This window comes from Myotis nattereri (assembly GCF_964212035.1).
Source record: "Myotis nattereri genome assembly, chromosome: 8".
Classification (NCBI taxonomy): domain Eukaryota; kingdom Metazoa; phylum Chordata; class Mammalia; order Chiroptera; family Vespertilionidae; genus Myotis; species Myotis nattereri.
Genome location: NC_138083.1, coordinates 68,652,549 through 68,665,718, shown reverse-complemented (window position 1 = coordinate 68,665,718; position 13,170 = coordinate 68,652,549).

The following is a 13,170-nucleotide window of genomic DNA, read 5'->3' as shown; positions in this document are numbered from 1 at the left end:
TCAAGAGGAAGAGACCAGCCATACACTGGAAGCTTCAGAGCTACCTCCTCAAATTTCCCATAACCATTATGCAAGGAAACCAGCGTTTCCAAACATTAAAGCTATTTGCCATTCATTTTCTAAAATTCCAAATGCCCACTTCTGATTATGTTCACCCTTCTACAATGATACATAGGCCACCGCTCGGGTGAGTTTAAGATGTGTCTTTGGCTTGCCTGTGTTCCTACACACTTTGTATTCTTTTGCATAGATATATATTTCTGTCTTCTGTAAATGGTCTGATGCTGTACAGCTCTTACATCTTCCACTCTACGCGGGATTAGGTTCTCAGGATATGGCCATGTGGTGGTGTCTACGCCTCATCCATTGCATAATGGCTGCTCAGAACTGTGAGCGCACACCCGCATTTTATCCATCATGGACGCTCAGGTAACCTCCCCCCCCTCTCCGCCACCACGGATGCTGGCACAGCATCCTTAAGGTGCTCTCATGGACCCCCTAGGAACTTGTCTGGGATTGATACCTAGGAGAACAAGGTTGGGTCCTATACTTTTCCGTGTACTTAATTTGACTCAGCGGCACCTGTTTATTCTTCAGAATGGCTGCACCAGAATACCCTCCCACCAGAAAATATTGCTGCATCCAATTTGTATGACTTTTCACACTTTGAGCTTTCGTTGTTAGTACACCAAAATCCAACACTCCTTTTGATGGGGATTTCCTCTCGTTCATATGCAATTTCCCTCTTTGTCCTTTTCAAAGCTCTTCACCTTGAATTCTAGTTTGTTGGGCCCCGGAGCTTAAGTGCATCCCAGTTTCCATGCAGCCTTTCTGACTCCAAACTCGTGCCTGTTAATCCTGTCTGATCAGGATTGATGTCAATGGCCGCAGCTCATGCATGCCCATTGTCAAGATGGGATAATTCCTCTTGATGGATTCTTCAAAACAACAGCCTTTTGTGGACAAAGAAGAGACTGTCTGCCCAAGAGGAGTAATGGACATCTGTTGTTTATGTCTGCCCACAATCCGTTTTTCTTCTTCTGGCTGTAGAACCCCGGTTTTTATCTGGGGATCTGTCCCTCCCCTGCTCCTAGTTCATGGGGGTCCATCTGACCTCCAATTCTTGACCCAGTAGAGTAACCCACACTCACAGCCACAGTGATGGGCAACAGACCCAGGTTATCTGATAAAATTTTAACCAAGGATATCAGTTGGAACTTTTCAAGAAGAGGTGTTCTCTTTCTTCTGAGGTTTCTGAGCTTGGAGAATAACATGGATATGCAGAGGCCACCTTGGCCATGATGCAAGGAAAGCCCACTTGAGAAAAAAAACAGAGGAGGGAGGGAAGAAGGAAAAAGGAGGAGGAGAGGGAGTAGAGGAGAGAGGAGGGGAGGGAGAATCACAAATTCATTATTATATCAACACTAGAGGCCCAGTGCACAAAATTCTTGCACCAGTAGGGTCCCTAGGCCTGGCTGGTGATCAGGGTCAATCTGTGGGGTGACTGGCAGAACAAGTGGGGGGGCCCCTGCTGGCACCCACCTTGGCTGGCCCGGGGCCTGTAGGCTTGGGGTAGCTCCTGCATTGAGCGTCTGCCCCCTGGTGGTCAGTGCACATTATAACTACTGGTCATTCCACCATTCGTTCTGCCGTTTGGTCGATTTGCATGCATATTAGGCTTTTATTATATAGGATCTTTTGAACTGCTGGATTTCTCCATGCCTGAAGCCCATTAACTCTGTTTTTGTTTTTAGAAACAAGATCCAAAACATCCCTCTGTTTCAAACAAGACAGCTTGAGTTGGATTTCCACCACATAGAGCTGAAAAGGGCCCTAATACAGTGAGTGGTAGGCAGTTTACCCCAGTGCCTTTGGAAAAAGAAATCCCTGCCCGTCAATCATCCATTAGGCACTGACCACGTCTTGAGCCTTATACCCTCCCCTGCGTTCCCTCATCCACGCCGGCCCAGCCGCTGGAGGTCACCAGCTTGTCCCACTTCAGGGCCTTTGCACCCACTGTGCCCTCTGCCCGAAGTGCTCTCCTGCCTCATTGCCATACAACGGTTCCCTTCTCAGGCTTCAGGATTCCACTCAAATACTGACTCCTCAGAGGGACCATCTCGACAAGCTGATCTAGATGGTCCCCCATCGGCTTGCTTTTCAGCTTGGCAGGGCAGTCACACCTATGCGATGCCTTCTGTTTATTTATTCCTTTACTTGGTTACTACTTGTCTCCCTAGTAGAATTAACTGTTTTTTCACCCTTGTAGCCCTGATGTTTAAAACAATGCCTGGTTTGTGCAAGATGCTCAATAAATATATTTGAAATACTGAAGGAAGGAAGGTTGGGAGGGAGGGAAGGAGGGAGGGAGGAAGCACAGAAGGAAGGAAGGAGAGAGGAACAGGGGGAGGGGGGGGGGAAAAGCAGGAAGGAGGGGTGAGGGAGGGTGGATTCATACCAAGACTCCAGGTTTTAGAGCCATTCCCTATTTCTTCGTCCAGAACCAAACTCGGAAACAAGAGCTTTGAAATCCCATCTTGGAATGTCCCTCTGGCCTGCCACTTAATTAAATGACCCCATAATGAAATTTCTCCCCGTTGAGTCTATATTTAATAATTAATTGACCTCTTTAGCCAGCCAGGCTTGGAGTCTCATCAATTATGTATCTCTCCCTTCTGCACTCGACACTCGCCTCCCAGGAAAATAGGGCCCAAAATGGAGGAGCTCTGAGTGTTTGGAGGCGGAGGGCCCCTGTCGGGGGCAAATGGTTCAAAAGTGTTGACCTGCTGGCGGTGGACCGGGAGGGCTGGAATAGGGCCTCACTGAGAAGGCAACACACATTGAACAAAGTCCAGAAGATTCCAGGCATGTGCATTTCTAAGGAACAGTGTGACAGGCAATGGGAACAGCATGTGTGAAGGGCAACTATGATGATTTTGAAGGACTGAGCATCAGTCAGCCACACTATTATCATTTGTTTGTTTCTTGTCTGTCTCCCCCACTACAACGCCAGCCTTGTGCAGATGGGAGTTTTGTCTGTTTTGTTCACTGCTGTTTCCCAAGAGTTCAGGGCAGTGCCCAGCACTGAGTAGGCACTTTACTGTGGAAGGCTGCCTGAATGTGGCAAGATCAATACATTTCAAGGAAAAAGAGGTGTCCCCAAGCAAGACCACTCTGGCCCAGGGGATCAAACTCTTATTCTTGTGAACGGGGAATTTGAGAGGGTTTTCAGCAGGGGGACGAGCTTTGATTTGCACTTGGAAAAGATCACTCTGACTGCTGCTGGGAGACGCCGCTGCAGGTGGAAACCTGGCACCATGTCTCTGACACGGAGAACGCCGGTTCCATTCAGCCGGCCTCTCGGCCTCTCGGGCAAACCGAGTGAAGAGGTGTTGTGAGCAGTGAGGGGTGGGACCAGGAGGGCCCCTTGCCCCTGAGTCGCACTGCTGAGAAGGATCTTATCTTAGGTCGTTGGAAATTACACCTAAACGAGCTCTCAGCTCAGTCCCACAGCAGCTTAGGCGACAGGAGGCTTGCCCTGCACAGGGCGGCTCACCCCCTGCTGGCCTCTCTGCCGCGCCACTGGCCGCCTGTCCACAGCGCTGACAGCACTTCTACTGTGCACATCAGCCCTGTGACCCTCTTAGGAAAAAGCACCATTGGATTGCATTTTGATTGGTATTTGGCAGAAGAGGGGTGTTCCAAAGGGTGGATGCACATGTAAATAGGACAGAATTTCACCCCCCTCCCCAGTGTTTCATATACATGCCCAACGTAGCACAGTAAGTAAAACATAATCGAAGGGGTCACTCAGCACCACCAGAGTCTTTTGGGGACAGCTCCGGGCTGGGAGGCCCTGGTGGCCCTGCCATTGCTGGGTATCCTTTGGGTGTGACGCTGGTCCCCCTGGCTTCAGTCTCCTCCAGCGAAAACGGTCCCAGGAGCAGGATCCCCTCCCCACACCCTCGTCCACCACCTTTCCTTCTATCTTCCTTCTGTCGCTTGCTCTCTCTCCCTCCACCCTCACCCCACCTCCAGGCTGGATGCCCCCGGGGAAGCCGCCCTGGTAATGACCCCTCGACAGCTGCGCTCCCACTAAGCAGCCACCCCTCCGGGCCCCGCCGCCTCCGGAGACAGGTTCGCACCTGCTCGGGGCCATTTCTCATCAATTAGGCCTTGGCAGCGCTTGAATGGGGCCCCTCCCCGAGCCGCCCCCCCGCCCCCAGCCTGCCCCTCGGCCTGGCGCTCGCAGATGGCAGTCCTGGGCGCAGCTGCCCGCGGGCTCGCGGGGGGCCACAAGCGCCCCCGGGTTCGCAGCCCCCAGGTTGGGCAGGAGGGCGGGCACACCTGCGCGGCACAGATGGTGCCGCCCGCCGCAGGGGCGCTGCGGATCCTCCAGGGACCGGGAGGCGGGACAAGAGCCGGGCCCCCGCACCGCAAGGAGGTTGCTTTGGGGCTGGGAATCTGGGGTGTGAGAAAATGGTACAAGCGAGGGACCACCCACACCCTCGGCCCTTCACCTCGCCTTGCGCCCCTGGCCAAGTGGCCCCCCTTACCCACCTCGCTGGTAACCTCAGTGCCCAACAATAGGGGGTTGACTAGAAGACGTGCACTGTGGTTCTGCAGGGCCAGGAGGCGGGGGGCAGGGGGGGGCGGGGAGGGACCAGCAAGGCATAGAGCAACACCGCTCTTGGCATGATCCTGCTGTGGGGGCCCAGGGCTTTGGAGCTCAGCCAGGTTGGTCCCTTCGCCTCTGCCAGCCTCAGTGTCCTCACCTGTAGAATGGTGTAATGATGGGGCCGTGGGAGAGGTAAGTGCCTTGAAGGTGTCTAGCATAGGACCTGGTACTCAGTAAGTACTTAATCAAGTATTTTTTAGCTCTTATTAAAATAACACATACTCATTATTGAGAATTCACACTTTATCAAATTGTACAAGGTTCAAAGCTAAGGTATCCTATACTTTCACCTGCACCTGAGATAACCATTCGTAAACGTTTTGTGTTTTGCCCCATGATTTTTCCCCCTACATTTATGTATATACATAAATATAGACGCTGAAATCAAACGAGAAGCAATTTAAGTTGGTGGTTAAAATCTTGGATGATTGTCCTGGCCGGTGCTTCTCAGTGGATAGAGCGTCAGCCTGTGGACCGAAGGGTAACAGGTTCGATTCCCGGTCAAGGGCATGTACCTCTGTTGCAGGAGCACCTGCAGGAGGCAACCAGTTGATGTGACTCTCTCACATCAATGTTTCTCTCTCTCCCTCTCCCCTTCTCCTCCCTTTCATTATTCCTCTAAAGGTCAATAGAAAAATTATTCTTGGGTGAGAATTAAAAATAAAATAAAATAAAATCTTGGATGCTGGGGCCAGACTGCCTGTATTCAAAAAAACCTGATTCTGCTGTTCCCCTGCTATGCGTCCCTAGGAAAATTACTTAACTTCTCTGGGCCCAAGTTTCCTCATTTATAACCTTTTAGGAAGGTTGTGAGATTCCCTGAGCTAATGCACACAAAACACTTCTCGCAGTGCAAACAGAAATATGAGTTTCATTGTATTGATTTTGTAACTTTTTTCTTAATATTTCTTAGACTTTTTTTCTGTGCCAGAAATGTCAAAGTAATCACATGTTTTCTTTCATAGCTGCAGACTATGCCATCCGATAATGGACCATCACATATTTAAGCAGTCGTTGCTCTGGTGGTGGTGGTGGTGGTGGGGTGGGGGCGGCTTTACAGTTGGTTCCCCAAAGCTACAGTGAACACCAGTGAGCGCACCTCTTTGCGTCCTGCACTGTGAGATTTTTCTGTAGCATTAGATCCTAGGGGAGCTATTTTGGGGTCAGGCTCAGCACAGTTTGGTTCCACCAGGGCTGGGACTAGGGTGAGGTAATCAAGGCACTGACCCAGGTACAAAAATTTAGGAGGACACCAAAAAAACTCAGGAATCAAGACAAATCATATTGAATGCAGCATTTTTAAAAGTCAAAATGAATGGTAGAAACAATCCCCAATGAATAAAACATCAAAATTTTGCCAGCAAAATCTAGTAGTGTCATACGAGCTTTATCAGAGCCTGTGGACAAAGGAAATCCTTCTCTATATATTTTAAATATATTATTTAAGTGGTCATTTTCCACAGAACATTAAAGTAGTTGGAAAAAATATTGAAAAGTTAAAAGCTAGGCATATTAAACTCACAGTGTCATTGTATATTTAAATATTTTATTTATGCCCCGAACAGAATTTGTACTTTCCTGGCTTCCATAGAAGCAACCTCATTACTAATATTTTCAAAATATTCTTCTGGAAAGAAATTAACCATGAAAACAATTACACAAAAGCGTATACATTAGGGATGCACGTTTCCCCTTTGGTCTCAGGCTCCAACATGGCTCAACTAGGCACTGTATACCTTGACCGTTGGCCTTTTCAAAGGGCTATACAACAGCCACTCCCACCGACAGGGGACTCCGTTTCCAAGCATCTTGTGGGCTTAGCTGTTTTAAGCAAAGGTTCATTATCTTCCTAGTCAGTCCTAGTCTAAGGGGAGCCAGGAGCTGGTGCCTCCCTGGGCTGGCTTTCTATCCTCGCTCGCTTGTGAGAAATACTCAGCGGCTCTGCCAAAGCCTGGGCAGCTCTGGTTACTGCGGCTCTGACGCTGCCTTATCTCCGATCTGCAGAGTCCCTGCCCTGCACCCTTCATTCTCAGGAAAACCTTTCAGCTCAGGTAGACACATTCTAAAACCCTGGTGCTGCCTTGGGGCCATGAGAGCAGCTCCTGAATGGATTAGATCTGGAACCTCCGCTGACGTCATCTCATTAATACAGGTCCCTCGCCCGTGGCCAGCAAGCGCTACTCTGTTGGTTCACTGACTTATTCCCGCAGTGGACACCCTGAGCTGCCGCTCTGTGCAGCCCCCAGGGACCAAGGGGAGTTAGGCACAGTCTCTGGAGCTCAGAGGGGCAGATGGTAGGATAAACAAAGAGTTTTCAAGACCCTCTCAGGTCTGTTATTATCTGACCACATTGTCCCTGAAGAGTTAGAAACACTTGGGCCAGATATAATTGGATGTCAACTGGCATCTCAATCTTATGTCCAAAGCAGTAATAGTATTAATAATAATAATAATAATAATAATGATAAAGTAATAATGATTATAATGATGATGATAGAGTGTTTACCGCACCAGGACTGTTCTAGGTGCTTTACATATATTAACTCATTTAGTTCTCACCAGCACCCAGTCCTCATTGGTCCATTGTACAGATGAGGAAATCAAGGCATCAAGGGGTTTCATCACTTGCCTAAGTCCCTGCAGGTGATAAATGGTGAAGCTGGGATTTGAACCCGGGGGCTTGGCTCCAGACTTTGTGCTCTTACCTGCTACACTATGACCTTCGATTCCTCCTAACTCTCCCACCATCTCCCACACCCCCAAAAATGTCACTATGAAAAATAAAATAAAATAAAAAATCCAGGCACCATTTTTATTTCACTCTTCTCATCACTCAAATAGCAGACACCTGACACTGGGTTTCCCCAGAAGCAGTCACCAAGACAAAGATTGGAAGGCATGTCACTTATTTGAGAGGTGAGAGATGATGAACCAAAGGGAAGCAGGGAATGAGACTGGAGAGAGAAGCAACCGCTAGACTGTGCCTTATCAAGCCCCTGACCACATGGGTGACCACAGCCTCCTCCCTCGGACAAATCCTGGAAAATGGAGCAGAGCACATGAACTATTCTGCCCGTGGGCGAGGGAACTGAGGTGTTCATATACTAAATCCTAAGAATCTCTGGTTTGGAGCTGCTGGAGGTGCAGTGCCAGCTTGTGGGTACTTCTTCCTGCCAGCAGCAAGGCTTTCCACAGTTTCAGAGCAAGGAGCTCCCAGGCACGGATGGCGATATAGGCAGGTAGGTGTGACTAAAGCAACCAGGGACCATTTCCTTGTCCCTCCTGTACTCCTTGTCCCTTCTCTCCTTATGCATTCGATTTTATCAATGTTTGTGATGCCCCACAAAATCCATGTGTTGAAACATAATCCCCATTGTGATAGTATTTGGAGGTGGGGCTTTGGGAAGTAATTAGGTCATGAGGGTGGAGCCCTTATGAATGGGATTAGTGCCCTTATGAAAGGGGCCCCAGAGAGCTTCCTCTTTATCCACCATCAAGTCTGCAATGTGTGGTGGGGGTCAGAGGCTGGGGGAGGTGGCTGAGGGGATCACTTCATAAGTTACATAAATGTCTAACTACTAGACTGTACACCTGAAACTAATATAATATTGAATGTCAACAGTACATACTTGCAAAAAAATTTTTTAATTTGTCAAAAGACTGTTACCAAGCAAGTTACCACCAGGCAGATAAAGCATTATCCCACTAGGGCGCTCTGGGAGGCAGCACAGAACAGGGAGAGGGAGCAGAGAATGTGTCCTCCAATCCCCACCTGTCACTGGGTGAGGGCTGCTTCTGTGGGCATTAACTCAGCAGCACTCTGGCTTTCCCTAAACATGGGCCACACATGCTGCTGGAACCAGAAAAAGGGCCTCAGGTGAAGAGTCACAGGGGTTTGCAGGGCAGTGAGCATTGTTTGGTGGGATGAGGTCAGTGCAAGAGGATGCAGACGGGACACCTACAAAGGCTGCTGTAGATAGCTTATCACAGACAAACCAGATGACGGCCCCCATTCATGGAGCAGCTACAGTTTGCCTGGCATCATGCTCAGTGGTTTCCTTGCATAATTTCACTGCCAAATTTGCTCACCTGGTCCCATATGTAGATGAAGAAGGCAAAGCTTAGAGGAGTTAAGACTTCGCCTAAAGCCAGTTAAACATGGCGGATTCAGGATTAAAATGAGATCTATCTAAGCTGCCAGACCCATATTTTCCCCTCGCGCTCTTTTTTCTGGATTTCTCTGCATCTCTGCGATGTGTGATTCTCACCAGTCTGGCCCATCAGGGTAATATGTACCAAAGCTGTTATGAGTGCCGAAGTGAATAAAATGCTAATCCTCATCAATAGATTAAACTGAGAAATGCTTAAACCAGAGATCTGCCTGCAATAAAAGCTATTGGGTTCTTTCTTTGTAATTTGACTGCTCACATGAGCCCAGGAACCTGCCTTATAGCTTTACAAATCTGTGATAATTTCCTTCAACTTTTCCATTTTATTGCTGCCATTAAAATCCCGTTGTGTTCTTAAAACAAACAAAAAAATGATTAAAACAGATGTGGCTCTTAAAGTTACAATATGAATTTTACAACCTCAGGTTTTATGATACTGAGAGAAATTTCAGCCACCAGGGTCAGAGGCAAGAAAAATGGGACCGGATTTCTGAAATGGGTTTGGGGAGGGGTAAAGGGTAGAGGTGAGGGGTTCAGAATGACAAAGACAGCCAACAGAGCTAATTTCCTAACGTTTACTTCTCTCCCCAAGCTCCCCAAGCGCTGGGGACCGACTGCAGAATGTCACATTTGCAGCACTCTGCAGCCCAACGCCAAGTCCCCACAGCTACTGAGGTTGGACTCAACCATTTCCCCTCATTCCAGCCTCACTTCCAATCCCCTCGCCCCAAATCACACTTTCCAGGTAAACAGTCTGCAGCCGTCTGTTTATTTTCCGAGGCAGCCGTTTTGTCAGCAGATGAGCTCGGAGATCCAAATTGTGGCTCTAGATCTTCAACTAATGACCCTTTGATTTGAGCAAATCACAGACCTTTGTGCTTCGTTTCTTCATCCACAAAACCAAGGACTTGGACCAGATCTCTAGGTTCTGTCCCTGCTCTGCAATTCCATGACCTCATTTTCAGGAGCAGAGTGCCTGGCACAAGGGATGCTCTGAATATTTGTCGCCTGAAGAAATAAAAGGATTCCTAAATTTGTTTCTTTTTTAAAAAAATTTTTAAGAAAAACAAAAGGGTTATTGACTTATATAATCATAAAAAAAGAATTAAAATAATCATGAGGTTAGTTTCCCTTTAAAAAAAAAAAAAAAAGCAAGCGCCCTGGCTGGTAGCTCAATTGCTTGGAGGATCATCCAGATATGCCAGGGTTTTGGCTTCCATCCCCCGGTCAAAACACATGCAGGAGTCAACCGATGAATGCATGGATGGGTAGAACAACAGACTGATGTTGCTCTCTCCCCCCTTCCTCTCTCTCTCTCAAAAATAAATCAATAAAAATAAATCTACACTAATAAAAGACAAACATGCAAATTCACTGTAACTTCGCTATGCCTTAAGCCACAGCCACCAGCCAATCAGAGCAACTATATGCAAATTAACCCAACCAAGATGGCGGCTGGAAGCCACGGAGCTGGAGTGAGCAGGAGGCTTGGTTGCCCCAATGATGGGGGAAGCCAAGCTTCCCGCCTGCCGCGGCCAGCTCTGAGCTCCACTCAAAGCAACAAAGTTTCAATTATAGAAGGTAAATAAACCCCAGTACCTGCTTTCAACCAGCCGTGGCCATGGAGCTGGAGCGAGCAGGAGTGGGTTGCCCCTGGCAATGGAGGAAACCAAGCTTCCCTCCTGCCCACCCTGGCCGGCTCTGAGCTCCTCTCAAGGCTACAAAGTTAAAATTATAGAAGGTAAATAAATCCCAGAATAAAAAAAAGAAAAAAAAAAGGAGAGGCTGGGAGCTTCCATTGCCCAGGGGCTTGGCCAGCTTGAAAATGGCCCTCAGCCCCTCACCCAGACTGGCCAGGCAACCCAGTGGGGACCCCCCCCCACCTTAAAAGGGGTGTGGCCAGCCTGAAAACAGCCATCAGTCCCTCACCCAGGCTGGCCAAACCTCCATGGGGTGAGGGTTCCCACTGGGGGAGGGCTTGATAAGCCTGCAAACAGCCATCAGCCCCTCACCCAGGCTGTCCAGGCACCCCAGTGGGACCCCTATCCTGATCTGGGACACCCTTCAGGGCAAACCAGCCAGCCTCCACCCGTGCACCAGGCCTCTATCCTATATAATAAAAGGGTAATATGCAAACTGACCCTAACAGCAGAACGACTGGGAATGACTGGTCACTATGACACACACTGACCACCAGGGAGCAGACGCTCAATGCAGGAGCTGCCCCCTGGTGTTCAGTATGCTCCCACAGGGGGAGCTCTGCTCAGCCACAAGCCAGGCTCCCAGCTGCCAGTACAGCGGTGGTGGTGGGAGCTTCTCCCACCTCCTCAGCAGCGCTAAGGATGTCCAACCACAGCTTAGGCCTGCTCCCCGCTGGCAAGTGGACATCCCCCAAGGGCTCCCGGGCTGCCAGAGGTATGTCTGATTGCCAGCTTAGGCCCAATCCCCCGGGGAGCAGGCCTAAGCCAGCAGATGAACATCGCCCGAGGGGTCCCAGACTGTGAGAGGGCACAGGCCAGACTGAGGGACCCCCCCCCTGCCCCCAGTGCACAAATTTTTGTGCACCGGGCCTCTAGTCAATAAATAATAAGCAATCAGATTGGGAAAGATTTCAAAGAGCCATACACAGTGATGGCAAAAATATGGCAATATGGGGATTTTTTAATGCTGCTGATAAGAATGTAAAATGGTATAATTATTTTATCTGTCAAGAAAGAGATTAATTTTACCCCTTTATTTTCAATACTTACACTGTGTATTCCATTTCCTTATATAATTGCCTTACCTAGAAACTGAAATAACAGTGTATAGATCGTAGACATCCTGTCTTATTTTTTATCTTACTGGGCCCAATTTCATGTATCATAGTATATCTACTCTTAGTTTGTAGTAATTATTTTTATTCTATTCACATAGTTTCTTTCCATCCTTGGTTTTATGTAGAATTTTTCCTAGAAACAGCTGTAGAATTTTATCAAATGCTGTTCCAGCATATTTTTATATAACCTCTGGTTTTCCAATCTGAATTTGCTGATGTAGAAATGTAATGAATTATATCATCAGGTTTTCTAATGATGAACCACTCCTGCCTCCTGAAACAGGTGCTATTGGCTCATGATATATTATTCTTTTAACATGCCACTGAATTACATTTGCTGACATTTTATTGAGAATTTTAGCATCTCTGTTCATAAGCAAATATGACCTAGAGCTTTCCTAATTGTACTGGGAATGACAACCCCTGGCATTAAGGTTGTTCTTTGCTTTGATGGGTAATAGTGATAAGATAGATAGATATGAGTACAGGAACTGGCTTGTGTGATTATAGAGGCTGACATGTCCCACAATTCCAAGGTAAGATGACAAGCTGGAGACGCAGGGGAGGTAATGGTTTAGCTCTGGTCCAAGTCTGAAGGCCTTAGACCAGGACAGCCAATGGTGTGCTTCCATTCTGAAGGCCAGCTGGCTCAAGCCCCAGGAAGAGCTGATATTTTAGTTTGAGTCCAAAGGCAGGGAAAGCTGATGTCCAGTTCAAAGCCATGACACAGAAAGAATTCTCTCTTACTTGGAGGAGGGTTAGCCTTTTTGTTCTAATTCAAGCTTTCAACTGATTGGATGAGGCCCACCTATATCAGGGACGGCAATCTGCTTTACTCAGTCTGTCACTTTAAATGTTAATCTTATCCAAAAACACTGTTAGGGAAACATTCAGAATAATGTTCGACCAAATAAATACCTGGACACCCTGTGGTCCAATCAAAATGACACAAAAATTTAACCATCACATTAATCATCCTGGACATCGCCTACCCCAGACGAGACGCTCCCAGACGAGACGCTCCCATAACACTCTCTGCCTCTCTACCTGAGCACCAGTCATACTTTATTTGTATTTTATTTTATTTTATGCTGCTATTTATTTGTGCTTTGCTGTTAATCCTCTCCCCTATATTATGCATATTCCTTGGGTGGGTTAAATTAGCGGGAAATAAGCCTTGCTCCCTATTATGGCCTTAGCATTTCAGCAGTTGTATATATTACAGATGAACAAATGGCTTCGGGCAAATGGATTGTCTATCCTTATCACAATCTGAAGTTTGCCATAATAAGCTGTGGCTCTGTATCCCTGAGGGCAGAGGATCCTGTGTTATTTGTATCTGTATTGATAAGGCCAGCTCTGGGACTGGCGCATAGTAGGGACTCAAAAAATGCTTGTTGAATTGAGTTCGTTTAAAGTCTCTGAGTTGGGTTGAGAGTCATTCTCTGCATGGTGGTGTGGTGGGGATGAGAATGGTGATGATCTCTGTATTAAGCAGGATGTTT